Source organism: Pongo abelii, chromosome 11 (genome assembly GCF_028885655.2).
Source record: "Pongo abelii isolate AG06213 chromosome 11, NHGRI_mPonAbe1-v2.0_pri, whole genome shotgun sequence".
NCBI lineage: Eukaryota > Metazoa > Chordata > Mammalia > Primates > Hominidae > Pongo > Pongo abelii.
In genome coordinates this window covers 82219870-82238669 of record NC_071996.2, presented here as the reverse complement: position 1 = coordinate 82238669, position 18800 = coordinate 82219870, and the positions used below count along the sequence as shown (strand labels likewise).

General features: G+C 37.8%; 1 protein-coding gene and 1 long non-coding RNA gene across 10 annotated transcripts in view; one reads left to right on the top strand and one right to left on the bottom strand.

Moving 5' to 3' along the window:
- LOC129058055 (uncharacterized) overlaps positions 1–2418 on the bottom strand; it is a 29049-nt gene extending 26631 nt beyond the window's left edge. Inside the window, exons 1-2 of one of the 2 annotated variants that reach the window (XR_008522881.1) lie at positions 2267–2418; positions 1386–1414 (exon numbers count right to left, since the gene is read on the bottom strand). This is a non-coding gene — a long non-coding RNA (uncharacterized LOC129058055). The remainder of the gene's footprint in view (positions 1–1385; positions 1415–2266) is intronic. The other variant, XR_008522882.1, reaches the window with a different exon arrangement.
- Positions 1–18800, top strand: part of ZNF385B (zinc finger protein 385B) — a 420524-nt gene that overhangs the window by 260126 nt on the left and 141598 nt on the right. Inside the window, exon 1 of one of the 8 annotated variants that reach the window (XM_054549563.1) lies at positions 12703–12746. The exons of 6 other annotated variants lie outside the window; for them this stretch is intronic. The gene's annotated coding sequence lies outside the window, so the exon portion shown is untranslated. Of the gene's footprint in view, positions 1–12702; positions 12747–18800 lie in introns of those variants that run through there. One more of the 8 variants, XM_054549562.1, reaches the window with a different exon arrangement.

Below are 18800 nucleotides of genomic sequence, written 5' to 3'. Positions count from 1 at the left end.
AGGTTTTATTTTTTAATAAATGCATACCAGAATATTACAGGTTATATATGTATTATAAATGGACTTCATATTTGACATATTCAAATATATCACATGATTTACTCATCAAAAAAAGTCTGTAACATGTTTTGAACACTTGAGACTAAAGCACGTTAGAACCATGCCATGATGAGGAGGATATAGAACAAGGAAACTCCTGTAGTGAGCTGCATAATATAACAACAATTAGCCTTAATCACAGAAAAGCCCAGTCCATACCCCATTCAAGATAGTATCTCTCATCACGGTGGAGCAGGATGCAGACTGGAAAACACATGAACTAGAGCGCCACAAACAAACATGGCAGGGGAGGCAGTTGAGTCGTCTCAGGAATATTAAGAAAACAAGCTCATTTTAATGGGTTTTAGTTTGGACTGTATTTTTAAGATATCTTTCTGAAAGCATGTCACAATTTACTAATATTATTTTTTAGTTTTCAAAACTTTGTATTCATTGAGTATGTCTTCATACTAAAGAATCTAATATTAAAAAAAGCACTTTACTAACCACAAACTAGTTTGTAACAGGGTATACTGTAATTACCATGGCAATTATATTAGACATCTTTTTTTTTTTTCTTGCTAACTTGGAATTATTTCAAGATTTTCTCTTTGGACTGACATTTTCAAATCTTGAGCTCTAGTGAAGATGATTTTTACTCTTCACATTGTGAAAGTTGAATTAATCTTTTCAGAGAGTTTTTCATATGGTTAATTTTTGGTATTAGGACACTTCAACTTAGAATTTGAACTTCAAACCAAGAAAAAAAGGCTTATGGGGCAATAATATTATTTATCTTTCTTTTTCTGACTGTAAGACATGAATGTAATATATATTTCATATCAATCTCATAAAACATTCCAATGTTCCCAGGCCACATTAAAATGCAAAATAAGATGGTATTATATAACTTGTATCAATAGGACCCAGGAATAATTGGCACAAAGATATCTGTGCATATGTCGTGTGATAAGCTCAGATGGAGTGACTACAAGAAAGGTGGATGGAAGGAACATGAAAGACTAATGAAATCATAATTTCAAGAGTAAAGCTACTGACTGTGAAGGATACAGATTAACTTTGTATATGCAGTCATTGACATATTAAGTTATGCCTATATCCAAACTTAGGTGTCAACATAGTACATTTTATATGTAAAAAACAGTCAAAGTAATATATACATCCTAGACTTTGGCTACCACTGAACTGTATTAAAGTGTTGCTGTACCTTTTAAGACAAAATGATGCAGTAAACCCACCATAAAAATATAAAACCCAGATTTGTGGCTGTTAAAAAAATAACCACCAAGGGAAGTAGAACTTTTCTGAAGATATAAATTACGTACCTGAAGTGGGGTGCTGCCATAACAAATAGCTAAAAATGTAAGAAATCAGAAAGTGGATAGAGGCTGGAACAATTTAGAGGAGCATGATAGAAAAATCCTTGATTGCTTTGAACAGACTCTTAGAAATATGGACATTAAAGACTCTGCTAGTAGGGGCTCAGTAAGATATGGGAAACAAATTATTGGGAATTGAAAGAATGGAGATAGATCCTTGTTACATAGTGGCAAAAAGGCTTAGTGGAATTGTCTCCTTCAGTTATGTGGAAAAGAAAACCTGTGAAAGATGAACAAGGATATCTAGCTAAGGAAATTTTCAAGCAAAGTGTTGAAAATGTGGCCTGCTCAGAGTTTTACTCTTTTACTACCATTTTACTCTTGCTGCTTAGAGTAAAATGTCAGAGAGATAAATTGGGGTAAACTATTAAACAAAAAGAAACTCAGTCTTGACAATTTGAGATATTATCAGTCTATTCAGATGACAAAAGATGGTAAAAGTAAGAGATTGCTTCTGAAAGTGTGGCATAGGAAAAAGAAAAGCCAAGGGTGGAGTTGTACAACTCTTTGCTGAAACTTTGAAAGATCAAAAGATTAGTGTTTGGCCCTAAGGCATTAAAGTTGTGCCTAATATCCAATTAGAGGGCTTCAGTAAACCTTAAGAGTGTTGCCCTCAGCCATCTCAACAGAAGCTAACGATAGAGGAAGTCTCAAAAAGATTTGTAGACGTGGCCTCAATCTGATAGAGAACATCTCTGTGTCATCCACAAGAGACTCACAAAGTTTTTGACAAAATTATATCAGCAGAAACACTGCCAGCTTGGACTGAAAGGAAGAGGGAGACTACAAAGTGAAAAGAGGCTGTTAGATACCAAAATTCCACTTACAGAAAGAAAGCAGGCTGATAAAACTACTTAGTTTCAAACTACTGTTCAAAAAAGATGAATGACTCAGCAAGAAGAACCAGTAGTCCAGGGGGAAGAACTGAGAGCCTGTAAGTAAGAGTCTATCCTGTTCAATGCCTGGTGACACCCTAAGCAGAGAATCCAGTCACACCCACTCAGACTTCTAACCTACAGAACTATGAGGTAATAAATGGGTATTGTTCCAAGCCACTGATTTTTTCTTGAGTAATTTGTTATGCAGCAATAGAAACCTATTAGAGATATTAAAAGTCCATCCACTAAAAGATTTTGAAGAATTTAGTAGAGAAAATAGTAGTTCCTTGAAATTTTTATATATACCCACTCCTAAATTGTTTACAAAATGCTTGCTCTGAAAACAATTTTTTTAATGCTGTATTTTGTAGATGGTTTCTATGAAGTTATAAATGCACATATTCCTGGATTCAAGAACTCACCAGTTACTTTCTTTTTCTTTTTTTTTTTTAGACAGGGTCTTGCTCTGTTGCTCAGGCTGGAGTGCGGAGCGCAATGGTGCGATAACGTGCCTAATGTGCTTGTGGTTCCAGCTACTTGGGGGCAAGGGGGGTGGGTAGCGCTTAGGTATGCAGATCGCTGGAGCCCAGGAGGTCAAGACTGCAGTGAGCTGTGATCATACCACTTCACTCCAGCCTGGGTGATAGAGTGAGACCCTGTCTCTGGAAGGAAAAAAAAAAAAAAGAATATCTGGGATGGCTGAAAAACAACCTTTAGCTTGAGTTTCTAGATATGACTTCTAAAGCCCTATCAGAAAACTGGGCTGCTCAAAGAGCTGCAGCTGCTGCCACCATTAGGAAGCATCACCACCCTGCACCTCTGCCACAGCCCACAGCATTACAGCCAGATCTTAGGCCCATGTGACCTAATTTAGCATTCCTGAATGATGGAACCGAAATCATCCATGGGAGAACATATAGGACATGTAGTTTTTAAGCTTTACAGGAAGAAACATTAGAAGAAAGTTGGCATAGTTGTTGAATAATCCATAACTATCTCCCACAGGGACATAATGATTTATATTAAAAAGGCCTTAGAAAGCCGTTTCATTGAGGGAGGCAAAATTCTTCATTTTGGAAGCAGTAATAAAAAGATCAGATACCCTATGGATGATTTTTTTCCTTTGAATCTTCCTAGTTTCAGATCTTCATTAATTCTTTTAAGTGATAGTTTTCATTTTTTTCAGTATAAATTCCCTATTGGGTGATTAATGGTAACGTAAATAAAGATAAAAGATTATTTTTATTGGCATTTATCTTATGCCTACATAAAATTTGCTTTATCATATTATCACAGGTCTACAAAGTTTTTTTCTAGTCATTTCTAACTTAAGTTCACTAGCTGCACACGGGCACATGTGCCTGTACCCAGCTACTCAGGATGCTGAGGTGGAGGGATTGCTTAAGTCCAGGAGGTTGAGCCTGCAGTAAGCCATAATTAGGCCACTGCACTCCAGCTGGGATGACAGAATGAGACCTTGTCTAAAAAAAACAAAACGGAAAAAAAAACAAGAGTTTACCTATATCAACTGAGACAATGGGTTGGTATCATGGTTTGAATAAGATATTGTTGTCCTGAGATGAGAGTCCTACTTACTTACAAGCATATTTTGGCATTGAGCCTCCTCTTTATCTGAACTGGCTTCAAATATACTAGTGTCAAAAATAACATCAGCTTATAATGGGCTTACAGCAGTGATGGTAGTTTTAGTAACTGAGTCAACCTTAGGCCAAGTGCCATTTGCTGGCTCGAGTCATATGTTAGGGTATTATTTTCTGTGACTTACAATCAGAACATTGGGGCTTAGATATAGGTAGTCACAAAGAAGACTAGAAATCAGTAGTGGTGAACAGTCTCTTCCCTGCTGTAACATACGCAAAAAAGTAGGTATATTATAAAGTGTATGATGATGAGTTGACCATGACTAAATTAGCATACTGCCATTTGAGAGCACTGGACCATTTTCAGTAGCTTTGAGTACTGTTCATTAATGAAACTTGATGGAATTAACCACTTCTTATTCTAATGTTTGTTTAGATTTATTTGTGTGACTGCCAAATTAAGTTGAAGTTATAGCTGCTTTATAACAATAACAAATTACTAAACTAAACCAACTACTAATCTATACTACTAGGCTAAGAGCTAAAAGGAAAGCTAAAACAAGCTCAAAACAAATAATTGGGGGAGTGAAGTGAATTTTTTTAACTTTTGCCCTCCGTTAGTAACTGATCTTGTTTTCTTTGGTCTTCTGTTTCTTTTTGTCTGCTTTTCTTTTACAAAGTTGAAAGAAGTCTGCCTGATCTTCCTCTCCCCTATTCCCTTTCTCATCTTGACTTATATGCCCTGGAAATGAACATTGTAATTGAGAGAAGGGGACTATTGCATGTGTACACTCTTGACAGGAGAAAGATTATGAAGGAGGATGGCTATAACTAAGGTGACCATTTAGCTTGATTTTCTTGGGGCCTTCCTGGCCTATGACTATTAATAGCATCCCCTTTCATTCTCTAAACTGTCCTGGTTTGGATAATAAATTACATCGTCACCCTAGTTATAACTTAGATGAGTTAAAGGATGGTAGAGACAAGCGTAAGAACTTTCTCTAAAAATGTTGACAGTATTTGACATTTTGGTAGAACCAGGCTTAGCTAGTCTCTTGTTAATAACCATAAGGACAGAATCGTTTTTCTTGATACTTGAGTATCTGTGTACTCTTCAGAACTATGTTATCTTTTGGGGGTGTTTTAAAGTATTTAAGTAATTGTTCTATGCATGAAAATTGAACTACTTAGCATTCTTGTACATGTATAATAAATGAGAGGATATGTTCAATTTAGTAATTTAAGAAAAATAATCCTAGTGAGAATTCTTATTTGAAGTTGTATTTCAGAAATATAAATGGAGATTTAATCAAATGTATTCCTTGTGGCTTTTTAAAAAATAAGTTGTTCAAGAATACCATTGTTGCTAATAATTTTTGGTAAGGAAAAAGTATTGAAATGGAAAACTGAATATTTGGAATGTTCAGCAAACAGAATAATAATTAATAATGTCTTTTTCAGAAACTTTAATTTTTTTAATTTACAATTTCTGAATGTTATTTTTGTTATATTTCAGTGTTTATTATAGTTTTTCAAAAAAATGTTTCTTCCCTCAAACCAGGTTTTGCTGTCATTCCCATTGACAGCAAGTAATCCATTTTTATCATAATTGAAGGCAATCTTATTGTTTGGGGAGAATTCTATTCAATCCTGGGGAAGTTATTTCCCTTGTCTTCCCTTTGAACAGTAACTTTTTATGGTGGGTTGGATAGATAAAGCTCACTGCAAAAGCTTAGGTTTTAGAATCCCCAAGTAGGTTGTAACAGACCATATTCCCATATGAAAATTGACATTCCCTTACAATGTACTTAATATAAGGTCGTAGAGACTTTTGAGAATCCATTGGGGCCTGCTCTCAATAACAAAAAAGACACAGAGAAGTAAAGTATATGAGGATTAGAGTTGCCAAAAACCTTCCATGAGCAGTTTAGACATACGTCCTTCAATTAGAACTAACGTACTTCTGTTCAATTTTTTTAATCTTGTTAATAATTAACATAATGCAACAACCCCATCTGAACCATGAAACAATAGAATGTAATTCCAAAGCAGTTTTCATAGTGTATTATTTTCTGTAAAAAAATATTGTCCCAAGATTTTACAGTATACTTTTCTTCAGTGTTCTTCCCAATTACTAAGTATTAGCACTCTCCTAGGGTAGAATTTGCTGTGAGTTCCTGCTGTGGTAAAGATGACATGGAGTTAATCACAGTATCATGCTTTCATTCTCAGTTTTTTAGTGAGGTGTACTTATTACCAAAGGAAAGCCTTCTACGAAAATAGTAGAGCCCGTGTTATGATTGAATTGTGTATTTTAGCCATCCAGCTAACTGAGGCTATTAAATTACAGTGGTCAGTGCTATACTTATGAGTTATAAAAATGGCATTTAAGTTATTTAAATGAACAGGGTTTTTTTTTCCAAATAGACTTTATATTTGCCTGCGTGAACATCCAGAGGAAGAGGGTGTAGAGAGCTCTTAACTGCACCACTGCTGAGAGAGCAACGTGTTTTCTGGAAGACAGTGTAAAGGGGTAGAAGAGCAGGGAAAGAGAATCTGCCAGTCTTGAGATTTGTCTCAGTGTTTAGAGGATTCATAGCTATTTATTCTTCATAAATGGAGCATGTGCAGGTTTCAGTGGTGTAACTTTTGAAAAGATATTGTTTCTGCCCAATTTGTAATCACAAGATACCTAATTATATTGCTGTTAACAACACCTCATTTTCACACTATGGACTATATAGGGCATGCTCTGGGCCTGTTTTTCACTAAGGAAAAAGAAAATGAGCTGCTACTTGAAGTCACTGGGGCAGAAGGAACCCTGGGGTCCAAGTGATCTTATAGAATGGCCCTGGAGAGAAACTCAAGATTCAACCTACAGCTCTGACACTTGATAAATCACAGAAGGGTTCTGCCTGAGCCTCAGTTTATCTATTAATGAGGACAGTCCACACATTCCATCATATCCAATTTATGGGGGAAAAAAAGAGAGAATCTAATGTTAGCTAGGCAGAGCAAAGTATAAGCCAAGCAGAAAAAGAAAGTTCAGTGGCTTTATTCTCTACCCTGAAGCCTCACCAAGTACTGAGGTCACCATTTGGACTGAACAGTTTTGAGGTGCTTTTAAATTAGCCCTGTTTAGAAAAGATTAAGTTAAAATTTCATCAGCAAAGAGCAGCTTTCTAGAGATGAACATTAAGCAAAGTCATTTAAGAAAAGCAGTATTAGCCAGGCCAACCCCTGCCTCCCACTGGGTTCTGTAATACTGCTTGGGAGTCATATACCCAAAGCCCTTTCATTGCTGTCTGTATTTCCTTGGTCAATAAGATATATATTCTATTCAAAGTAAGACATGTTCTAATATAAATATTCCCATTTTTCCTTAACCTAAGAACTACTGGAAAGCTGAAAAAGTTTTGAAACCACACTATACAGATAATATAGAAAGAACAGAGGGAACATTTGTAATCATATGAAATGAATAGGAAATATACAATTAAAAGAAGTTTAAAAATAACATAAAATAATTTTCTATTATTACAAAGAAACTTTCTAGGACTTTGAATTGTGTGTGTGTGTGTGTGTGTTTGTAAATGAACCATGAACCACTCTGGGACTAAGATACTTTATCTTTGTAACAGGTAGTGGATAATTAGAAAATCCCAAACATCCCATTAAACCTTAACTTTCTAGGACTGTTGGTACGATAGTCATTATAAGTAAATGTAGGTCAGTGTATTAGTTCATTCTCATACTGCTATAAAGATACTACCTGAGACTGGATAATTACAAAGGAAAGAGTTTTAATTGACTCAGTTCCACACGGTGGGGGAAGCCTCAGGAAACTTACAATCATGGTGGAAGGCAAGGGGGGTGTAAGAGACATCTTACATGGCAGCAGGAGAGAGAGAGCGCAAAGGAAACTGCCACTTTTAAGCAATCAGATCTCCTGAGAACTCCCTATCATGAGAACAGCATGGGGGGAACCATCCCCATGATCCAATCACCTCCCACAAGGTCCCTCCCTTGACACATAGGGATTACAATTCAAGATGAGATTTGGGTGAGGATGCAGAGCCAAACCATATCAGTCAGGTAAAAACATTTATCTCAAGGGGAAGCTGAAATAACCAAATGATATTTATGTAGCACTAAACACGTAAAATTCTCAGGAGTGCAGAAAAAAGAATCTAAAATGGAGAAATAAAGAAATAAAGCCACAAATTAGTAAATAGTAGTATATTCTGGATGGTAAAATAATGGTAACAACAGTCATAGGTAAAATAGGCAAAATGGCACAGGTAGAAGTACCAGTTGCCAGGCATTGGGCTTAAACGCCATGTATGCATTGTCTCGTTTAATCCCATGAAACAAATTCTAACATAACCCGTCTCTTACAAATGAGAGATCAGAGACACAAAGAGGTTCACTCCCTTGCCTAAGCTGTCTGAAGTTGAGGAACATTAGTTCAAGTCCCAGTGGTCTGACTCCAGGGTATGTGCCCTCTCTTGTTCAATGCTGATAACCCTGTAAGATGAGCACAACCCACTGAGGTAAACAATGGTTTCCCCATTACAGGGAATGGCAGCAGAAGATCAGAGAAGTTAGGTGACTTCTCCAGGGTCACATACAGACCCTACACAATAGCAGAGATGTTAACCCAGGCCTTTTTAAACATGTACTTTCTGCTATGCCATGCTAAATTTTTTCCCATTGTCATTTTTATCACTTTGGTGACGGTTTAATGAATACAGAATTGGATATCTGACTATAATTAGATCTGCCTCACAAAAGAAAAATTAGCAGATCAACAGTAGGTTTCAGACTAGTAATAAGCATTCACATCACAATAACATCCTCTTTTCAAGTTGGCCCGGTACATAGCTTTCCATAAGACGTGCACAGTGGGACTTTTCACAAACCTCCTTGTGTCCAGTGACTAAACTGATGGTGTCTCATTGACATTTTTCCCTTTAATCATAGAGCTAGTGAGGTAAAGTGAGGCTTGGCTAATTATTTTGAAACTCTGGGACCCTCTAAGATAGTCACATATTAGGCTCAGCATCAATGGGTATATACAAATAGGAAATAGGCATGTAATCTAGGCTTTTACTGGGGTAAGAGAGAGCTACCATTTCTTTCCCCTTCTCTGCGTGACAGGGAAGAGCTGTGGATTAAAGAAATCTTCACACTACTTCTCAACTAGCCCACTTTAAAAATAAATTCATCCCCCCGTTTTCCAAGACTTCTTTTGTTCTCCTCTTTGGTGTTCTTCTTTCCCTATGGAATACATGTGTCTGGGCATCCCTACCTGGTTTGGACTTGACGGGATAATGGACAGGAAGCTGGATCATTCAGTCTCTGGCTCTCTGCTGATACAAGCAGAAACTGAGCCAGTTAGACCAGAGTTAAGCCTCCTATTCATTTCATGTATGCCATTGAGCAGCTAGAGAGTAATGATGATTTTTATTCCCTCCTGGCATTAAGTCTGAGAGGCAAACTGACAAGTAACAAGAAAATTCAAAATTAAAGCTGACATACCTTCCTTAATTCTTCCCAAGGTGCTTGGGTATGATTATTTAATGCTTCTTTGTCACTGAAAAGATACGGGGTACCAGTTAACTCATGAAACTGTTTCAGATAATAGAAATTGGCCTGAAAACTAAGACCAAAATGTGAAAAATACCACAGAGGCAGGAGATTTCAGGTCAGGTGGAAGCAGGTTTCTGAAATCCTAACAGGTAGACTATTGCAGAGCTCTCTCTATAGTGCTGGGCAGCATTTTGCAAGAGTTCTTGTTTTTTGTGACATTTGCCTTCTGTGTATAGCTGCTAAAGCTCAGCCCTATTGTATCATCACATTTTCCTTTTCAGACTCACCACCGTTGTTGGTGGGTCAGAAACATCATCCACGTACACAAAGGGCAGTGCATTGTAACATTTGAAGGTGGAAAAGAGAAGAATCTTCAGTCACTAGGCAGGCCGACCTCAGGGCTGTCAAGCAAATTATGGCAGTCTGGGATGTCTGCTCAGAGGATCACTGTGGTGTGGCATATGATAAATGAGTGGTTTTCATGGCCTGGGGCTCCTTCCCAGGAGAGAGAGTCTAAGTTGGAAAATGATTTTAGCAATCATGGTGGGTTAAGTGTGACAGAACTCAAATACCACCCCCTTTCTCCCTGCTTGCATGGGGAATGGCAGGACTGAGTCTTAACTTCTAGCATGTTCAATAAAAGATGAGAAAAATAATCTTCCCTATTCATTTCCCCTCTTTGAGATAAAAGTTTGCCCAGGCAGAATAGTGTTTTTTTAATATCAGAAGTTTTGCTCATTAAGAGAGAAGGGGGAGGCCGAGGCAGGCGGATCACGAGGTCAGGAGATTGAGACCATGCTCGCTAACACGGTGAAACCCCATCTCTACTAAAAATACAAAAAATTAGCCGGGTGTGGTGGCGGACACCTGTAGTCCCAGCTACTCGGGAGGCTGAGGCAGGAGAATGGCGTGAACCCGGGAGGCGGAGCTTGCAGTGAGCCGAGATGGTGCCACTGCACTCCAGCCTGGGCGACAGAGCGAGACTCTGTCTTGGGGGGAAAAAGAATAAAAGAGAGAAGGGCCTGCCAAATGCTTGCCTTTCCGATGGAGGTTAGAAACTGGCATTGACAAATGGCCCTCATTTTTTCACCTCACCTCAGTATGTCAGGTCTTTTGTATTCAAGTGCTATCAACTCCTAAAGGAATATGAAAGACCATTTTATCTTTTGAGAGACCCTAAACATGGGGCAAGTTTGTTTTATTTCACAGATTAAAGAACGGGACTTATTATTAGGAGAAAATAGAAGTTAAATGTTCATAGTACCCTTGATCTTCTTATGAACAGAAGACTTGAAACAAGCCTGGGCTTGGAGGGAATTTTTTAAATCTTTTCTTTTTTCCTGTGCTTCTGGGAGTGATGTTTAAGTTCTGCCATCTGTAGGACATGTGCATTTTAAACCTCTTTTACTTAGAGCTTCAGCTTTTTGGGGAAGTTTTTATTTTCATTTATGGTACCTAAACAACAGAAATTAGCCTCCATCTCAGATAGTCTCTGCATTATTAAAATGCAGCTTGTTGTGCAGTGTTTTAATGGGCTCTTTAAGGCCTTTACATATTAATGTTATATACCAAGAACTATTAAAACATTCCAAATAAAACAGATTCATCAGTTAAGTGCTCTGTTTTACTGTGGTCATGAATGAAAAGGACAAACTAGTTATCGTCATGGTCACTTAAAAAATTGTAATCTATTCCAAAGACAGTTTTCTCATAAAAAGCCACTTAGTCACATAATTCTGGGGAAGTCCTAGAGAGTTTATTACTCTCTCATTTTTATTCATATGTTTTAGAAGCCAAACAAATTAAAACAATTTAACCTATTATAGGTTATTTTATGAAATATTTAGAGTAACTTCTTAATCTGAGACAAGTATTTCTTCTGCCAACAAGAATGCGGTAACATATTAGTTTGTCTTCAGCTGGTATGTATTTAAAGATTTTGAAGGCCTTTAAAAATACCTAAGTGCTAATTGGTAAGGTCAACCAGGTGGAAGGGAGTGGGGAGTAGGGAGGAAGGTGAATATAAAGTAAAATTATACATAATTTTTGTTTGTTTGTTTTTTTGAGACAGAGTCTCACTCTGTTGCCCAGGCTGGAATGCAATGGTGTGATCTCAGCTCACTACAACCTCCACCTCCCAGGTTCAAGCAGTTCTTCTGCCTCAGCCTCCTGAGTAGCTGGGACTACAGGCACGTGCCACCACACCCGGCTAATTTTTTTGTATTTTTAGTAGAGACAGGGTTTCACCATGTTGATCAGGCTGGTCTCGAACTCCTGACCTCATGATCCGCCTGCCTCGGCCTCCCAGAGTGCTGGGATTGCAGGCATGAGCCACCGTGCCCAGCCAATAATATATCATTTTAAAATGATTTAGCTCACTGTTTCTTTCAACCAAAAAAGAGTAATAGCTCCTCATTAAATATTTACTTAAATATTTCATATTAAAACCTTCTTGAACCAAGTTGGCAACCTACAGAGCTGGGCTCTGGGTGCCCTCCTTTTAAGTCAATGGGGTGGCAGCCGAATATAGCACAAGAGCTGTAAGTCAGGCAACAGCTACAGCTTCTATTCTTCACTTAGCCACTCATTAGATGAGTGACCTTAGGCAAGTCATTTAGCTTCTTTCGGGCCTTGTTTCCTTATTGGTAATAATAGAGGCTTAGACTAAATTCTTTTAAACAGATACTACAGGGCTGCTGATATGCCATGTTTTGGTGAGACATAAAAATGTAAAAAGCAGCCCCTGTCTTCAAGGAAGTGACAGTTTAATAGAAAAGACATCTATAAAAACAAATGCATGCAAAAAAGTGGTTTCGAGACTGTTACATAAATTTGTACTATGTACATTGGGGGCACCAAAAGAAAAGTTGTCAATCCTATCTGGGTTTAGGTGAGAGAGATGAAATTCACAAAGACTTAACAGATGAAATGCATGAACTGAGTTTGAATGCCACTATCTAGATGAACATGGGGATGGAAACTATAAGCGCACCCGTCTATAGAAGTGAGTCAGCATAAAGCCCCAGGACCTAACAGTGGTCCTTTATGGCTGGAATATAAGTATAAGATAAAATATGCAAAGGATCATTGGAACAAATGGAAAAGTCTTTCTGTGACATAACGATTCCAGAATTTGTGAGACGCTATGACAGGGTTCTAAGTAGAATTTGTGAACTGTTCATATATGTGTTCTAGAGAGATCACTCTTTGCAAAGTATGGCAAAGGCTTGGCAAAAGTGAGCAAGGAAACCATTCAGGAGGCTATTGCAGAGGTACATGGAAGAGATGATAAAGGTCACAGTAGTAGCCCTCAAGTAGAAGGAACAGAACTATAAGATGTGAGGAAAGTGATTCCTATCAAATCACTGATTAAATGAGGGTTGAGGGAAGAGGAGGAAAGTCTGTAACATCCTTTCAGTTTTCATCTCCCGTGAGTCAATTATTCCAAGGCTGTTAGATTACGTACTGAAACCTCTCAATTCAAGGAAGGATTTTCATAAACACACTTAATGGAAATATATTTTTAGATCTTGACAGATATAATGGCATATTGTTTTGAATTCATTGCTTTTCAACTATTGGAGTCATTCTCTTTTTAAAGGGAGCCCTATAATCATAGTGCAGAATGAGTCAGGTATTAAAGTTAATTTGTCATTTAGAAGACATACTGTAGGCAAGTAAATAGGTACTATAAAGACACCCTGAATCATGTGGTGCTCTGCTAAAAGGCAAAAACAATCCATTGGTGCTTACATTCAGAAATTCCATGAGGTAGGTCAATATAAATACCCAGGAGACTCTGGGAGCCAGAAACAAGAGCAGCCTCTAAACAGTATCCACATAACCTGAAGACAGAACTCATGCTAATATTTTCCTTTTTTACTCTGGGCACATTTGTTACTTATCCTACCATAAGTGCTGTCTTTACATCATTCCATTACTTTCTGCCAAATGTCTTGAAGGTATCTCTCTTTTATCCCATGCCATTGATTTCAGCCCACTGTAAGCTGGCTGCCACCCAGAACATACCAATAAGGTACTTCTGGCAAAGGTCACCAATGTCTTCCCAATTTCCAAATCCAGTGGATGCGTGTCACTCCTCATCTTACTTGACCTTTATGCTATGTTACGAAACTCTCCTCATTTGCTCTCTGTGTGTGACATCAGGACTGCCCTGATTTTCCTTCACCTCTGTCTCCCTTGTCACACTCAGGTCCATGGGCTCCTCTTTCAAACACTACACTCTTCCTGGGTCATTTCATTTATACATATGGCATCCATATATAGGTGGTGTTCATTCTTCTGGCCTGAGTCATGCCCCTATGTTTCAGAAATGGAAATCTAACTGTCTTTTGGACATCTACACCTGGTTGTCCCTCAGGCAACTCAAATTCAACATATCCAAAACTGAACCCCTTCTTTCTTCTCCTCTGCATTCCTCGGTAGGCATATGTAGGTTTTCCTACTTCCGTCATGCATACTTCCCCACTCCATGCCTTCTAAGCCACCTTTAGTCCTCCAGATATGTTGTACTCATTATAAACTCTGAGTCTTTGCACATGCTCAGAGGCCTTCCTGATACACATATGAAATATATATTTTCTTCATCTGGCTGAATTTTATGGAACTTTCAGGCCTTTGTGAAGGTGTTGCCTCCTTCAGAAAACTTTCCTGCCCCTAGACTCATGTTGTTCAATGCCCGTCTTTCTTTTGTCATTTTATAGTATCTTATACTGCATTGCAGCAGTTCTCAGTGGCTTAGGGGGTGAGAGGATAGGTGGTAGGAGGGTGATTTTGCCCCCCCACCCCACCAGGGACTTTTGACAATGTCTGGAGATATTTTTTGTTATAACAAGGGGTTAGGATGCTAGTGGCATCTAGTAGGTAGAGGCCAGGGATGCTACCTACATCCTTATAATATTCTACAGTGCCTAGCACCCCACAACACTGAATTATTCAGTTCAAAATGTCATTAATGCCAAGGTTGAAAAACTCTGCTCTAATGTAATTACCTACTTATTTTTCTGTTTCTCCCAGTAGACTATAAGCTTTTGGAGAACAGGGACTATGTCTTCTTCAACAATGTGTACACAAGTAGCAGGTTGTTTGGCATATGGCAGATGCTCGGTAAATATAAATGTATAAACTGAGGGGGTATGTTGATGGATGGTTTGAATGGTTTTTCATTCTGGCCCAGAGAGAAAACGTGTAATTTATATGTGGACTGACAGCAGTAAGATCTGAGGTTTCACTCCTGAAATGGCCCTGATGCCAGTTCCACTGTTCGAGATGCTGATCATAGGGATAGTAGGAAGACTGAAACTATGGATGTGTGTCTCTATTTTGTTGTCTATTTAAGTATATATAATTGTATTTATTTACATATTTACCTGTATTACTTGTTGAGTGAGGTATAACAATGTACATGTTTGTATCCATTGCTAGTAACCACTAATAGGTCTGAGTACCTATTATATGCAAAATATTTTAGCATGCTGTTATGGGAAAACAAAGTTTAGTTTAAATTCTGGCTTAGTTTCAAAACTGAGCCATATAACCCTAAGCAAGAATCTTAGCCTCACTAATCTTCAGTATTCTCAACTAATAAGCATAGAGTTGTTTTGATGATTACATAAATGAAAATATATAAAGTACTTAATATATAGCAAGTCCTCAATAAATGTTACTTCCTTCTGCCTCTTCTCCAAACTCTCTGTATTAGTTAGAAATTGCATTTGACACAGAAACAGAGCCCTGATAATAATGGCTTAAATTGATAGTTTATTTTTCTCCCACATAAAAGAAGTCTGGAGGTCTGAAATACAGGATTGGTTTGATGACTCCTCAGAGTCATTAAGAAATCCCAGCCCTTTTTAACCTCAACATTTTACTATGCCTAAAGTGTGACTGTGGTACTCAAAATGCCTGTCACATGTATGTGGCAAGCAGCAGACTATAGGACAGGGTGAAGAAGGTCATGCCTCCTGTCTTTGAAAGAACCTTCCAGGTGGATCACCTGAGGTCAGGAGTTCAAGACCAGCCTGACCAACATGGTGAAACCCTGTCTCTACTAAAAATGCAAAATTAGCCAGGCGAGATGGCTCATGCCTGTAATCCCAGATAATCAGCAGGCTGAGGCAGGAGAATTGCTTGAACCCAGGAGGCAGAGGTTGCAGTGAACTGAGACTGCATGATTGCACTCCAGCCTGGGCAATAACAGCGAAACTCCATCTCAAAAAACAACAACAACAACAACAACAAAAAATATTGGTTTCTTAATGACAAAACTACCATGATAACGTAAGATGTTGACATTAGCGGAAATGAGGTTAAGGAGTATATGAGAACCCTCTGTTTACTATCTTTGTAATTTTTCTATAAATTTAAAATTATTCCAAATTATAAAGTTTATTTTTAAAATGCAAATTACTGGCACACATTGAAAACTTGTTAATTTTTGTAGGGCATTATCTATAGTGGATGCATTTGAGTATAATCTCCATGTGTGTAGGGACTTTGTCTAATTTGTTCCTTGATGTCTCCTCAAGAACTAAAGGAGTACCTAAAGATAATACCAGGGAAGAGAGCGCACACTCAAAAAACCCCCTCTGATCTGTTTCTGAGTTATCGTGCATGCTCAGTGTATTATTCTGTAAACTGTTATAGCATCCTGACTAGCAGCTCTCCATTTCATAGTCCAGGAGAATCAGCATACTTTTTCTCCATAATTTTCCGAATGGAACATTTTATGAAATATAAGTCCTGGAGGAGCTGGTAACCAACTGCTAGACACTTTATTAGAAAAATAAGGGTTCGTAGCACTAATGCTAATCTAAGGAAATTAAAGTCTTTTTATAATCCTGTGAGATTAATAGATTAGGGGTTGAAAACTGCACAGTTCTATTTTTCTATAAATTAGTCATTTTCTCTCTATTAGTGTAAAAAAGATCTAATGGGAAAGGTACTTGATTTAAAAACCAGCCTCACCACTTACTACCGAAGTGGTTATGAGGAAGTTTTAAAATCTCTCTAAGCCTAAATTTGCTAGCAAAATTGGAGTAGTGAGACTTTACAAGGCATATGTACAGTCCTCTATTAATGAAAATACAGGATAGTTTACTATAACAAGAGCACAATAATAAAGTGGTTTTCATAAGCTGGAGGCTTGTTTCTGTCTCACCTAACAATTCAGAAATGGTATTACAGCTTATTGGGAGCCCAGTCTACTCCATGTTGTTGCTTAGGCACTTCTGGTGTGCAATTATTTTTTACAGGCTTAACTCACTACCACTTACACATTCCAGATTACAGGAAGAAAAAAAGGAGGAAACACACCTTTCTAAGGGCATGACCTGGAAGTTATCACTTCTACTCATATCCCTTTGGCCAGAACCCAGTCATGTGGTCCCAGCTAGCTGCAAGGAATTCTGGGAAATGCTTTCTTTATCTGGGAAGCAATTTGCTGAGCTCATACGTCTAATATTTTGGAGATTGGAAAGACAACTAGCAGTGCCTACCATAAGTACCTAGAGTAGTGCCTTACATGGAATAAATGCTCAGCAAATGACATTCTCATTAAATCATCTGGAAGATAATTAGTGTGAAAGGAATAGGTAAGGAGAAACGTTTTACCAACTATGACTTTTAAATCATTCAGAATTAAGGATAGACCTTCCTAGGAAACTATGTTTGCATTTGAAAATTTGCTCATCTTCTTGTAAATTAAAACACAGCTTTACAAAAAATAAGATCTTCTATTCAGCCTGAGAAAAATAAGCTGCAGAAGTAATTTTTTTTAACTGTACTTGTTTTTATATGTAACAACTAGTTTCCCTTCTAGTTCAGGAAACTCTAGTAGATTTAGAAGGAACCGTGCTTGGTAAAAAAAGGAAAGATACAAAGTAAACTGTTACTTATTTTTAATGTAGAAATTCTTTTGTTGCACAGTTGTAAATTCTGTAATCATAATTTTGCTCCTGTCTACTCTTTGCATGGATTCAGTTTCAAGCTTTTGCCATAATTTGTGTTTACATACGTGGCACTGCACCTTTAAGGATCTATTTTCATTTTTCTTGGTTTGGTTTAATTGTTTCCTAAGGATATTTACAGTAACCTGCTGAACTTGGACAGTTTCATTCCAGGGAAGGTAGTTTATACTGAACCCCATTCATGCTAACCTTGCCTAGGACATTCTTACATTCCATAGGCCACAACTCCAGGTTGTCAGCCCCTCATGTGATTTGTCAGACCACACTGCTTCCTAGCTGGCAGCTCGACAGAGTTCAGTTGGCCCTGCTCTTTGCAACGTGATGGGTGAACATGATACCAGCTATATTAGTTTGCTTGGGCAGCTGTAACAAAATGCCATAGACTTGCTTAACAAATTTTTCATAGTTCTGAAGACTGAGAAGTCCAAGAACAAGTCTTCAGCCAATTCAGTTTCTGGTGAGGGCTCTTTTCCTGGCTTGCAGATGCCCCCTTCTCACTGTGTGCTCCGATGTTAAGAAGAGAGTGCTCTGATATCTCTTTCTCTACTTATAAGGGAACTAGCCCTATTAGATTAGGGCCCACCTTTATTACCTCATTTGACCTTTATCACCTTCTGACCTGGCCTCCTGGCCTGTCTACAAATACAGTCACGTTGGTGGTTAAGACTTTAAAATATGAACTATGGGGGTAAGGGGGACATAAATACTCAGTCCATAACACTGGTCTTTCTTTCGTTTATTATGATACCCACAAAGAGTGAGTGTTTTTTCTAGTATTTTCCCTATGCCGTTCTGGGCAACCTGCCTAAAATTTTCTATGGTGGAAGATTACGTTAGTGGCTTCCTAAACTCTCTTTTTCTAATGAGATCTCTGGTTTAATGTCAGTGTTTGGACCCACAGAATACCTTGGGAGTTATAAAATGTTAAGAAATTAAAATGTGATAAAACGATGTTTGTAGAGCACTCTACACTTTTCTTGCTTACATTATTTATTTAATCCTCATGGTAATTTGGTGAAAATGATTGGGATGGTGCATTGGCTCTATTTTATATATTAGAAAATTGAAGTTTGGAATGTTCAATATTTCTCTAAGGTCTTAGGACTAATAGTTGATTAACACTGAGATTCCATTCCAGGCCTTCAAATTTCTAAACCACATTAGACCAAATATGAGCTGAATTTGGCTCTGGAGCCACTAAAATTTGGTTTCAATCCAAGTTCTGTCACTTATTAACAGTAAGTGGGCAAGTTGCTTAACTCACTAAAATTTCTCAATCTTCTCTGTGACATGCAAATAATA